Below are 1,358 nucleotides of genomic sequence, written 5' to 3'. Positions count from 1 at the left end.
AATTATCCCTGTCCATGTACCGGCAAGTCAGTCTGAGGATTTTTAGTTCTCGCGGGTTACCACAGAAGATTTATCAAGGATTTCGGAAAGAATGCAAACCCTTGTTTAACCTTCTAAGAAAGGACCACCCATTTAGATGCTATCAAGAACAGGATGGAAGTTTTAAGAAATTGAGAAATAAACTGTGCCCTCAGCCTATTCTTCGATATCCGAATTTCGAGAAAACTGTCCAACTAACTACTGATGCCTTGATGTAGAGTAACCGAAGCAATGGATTTACCGATATCGTATTTCTCTCAGGTTTATCATGTCAGTAAAAAAAAGACTATAACAAAACAGAAAAGGAATGCCGAGCTGTCGTAGACGCTCTCGAGAACATTCGTACTTATTTGTATAAGTGAAAATTTAATCTATTCTGCGAACATTAGCCCATGCGGTGGATTAACTCTATGAAATCCCCCACAGGAAGAATCGGGAAATGGTTGTGGAAACTTGGAGACTTCGACTACCAATTTAAATCTAAGCCCGAAAAAATCAACCGGTGGTCAGCCACCCTTTCCGCAAATCCGGCAGTCGGCTCCTCATCCAACAACGCGAGCGGTGTCGAATCAAATTAAGACACAAATTTTCTGACCAAAGTACCCGCCCATATTCGGTCGTTAGGAATAAAGGCATTCCCAGTCAATACTTGCGAAGGAATAGCTAAGCAAGCTGCCCGGGAAGAAACCAAACAAAATCTGCCCCTAAGGAGATCTAGGCTTGCATGCGCTTTCAGAAGCAATTTAGCAGGGAAGCAAAACATAGATCATATCGACAAGCGATCCACCGAGAGAACAATTCTTCGGCCGAAGATCATCTCAGGTGAGCTCGGCCCCAGTAAATATGGAAAGCAACAAAAAGCATCCTTACCCTCCTCTGTGTTGCCAACTATTATAAGAAAGCGATGAAGACCCAAGGGTTCGAAGAACCAGTTGGCACCAGCTTTTCAAGATGAAGGGCCTAATTCTAGTGACGGCCTAGTAGCAACAGCGCTCATAATGAGTGTCCCGCACTCTTCTACGCATACCAGGTGTATACATATGAAACCAGCATTGCCATCTAGCGGCCAGTAGGCATACTTGTAGGCACTGTCGGAACTTACCATTTGTGCTATTTGGCGTATTGTCATCTGTCAATAATATCCAATACCAAACATTTCAAGTTTCATATGACATCGTGATTTTTTTCGCTCTTGAAAATGTCGAAATACGTGCCTGCAAACAACGATTTGCGGGGAGTTTTAATTTTCTGTTTCCATTTGGGTAAATCGGCGATAGAATCTCATCGAATGCTTGTCGAAGCTTACGGAGAGCATGCTC

The sequence above is a fragment of the Belonocnema kinseyi genome, unplaced genomic scaffold (genome assembly GCF_010883055.1).
Source record: "Belonocnema kinseyi isolate 2016_QV_RU_SX_M_011 unplaced genomic scaffold, B_treatae_v1 SchBZDm_535;HRSCAF=604, whole genome shotgun sequence".
Taxonomy (NCBI): Eukaryota; Metazoa; Arthropoda; class Insecta; order Hymenoptera; family Cynipidae; genus Belonocnema; species Belonocnema kinseyi.
The sequence above is the reverse complement of the archived record's forward strand: the minus strand, read 5'-3'. Positions refer to the sequence as shown.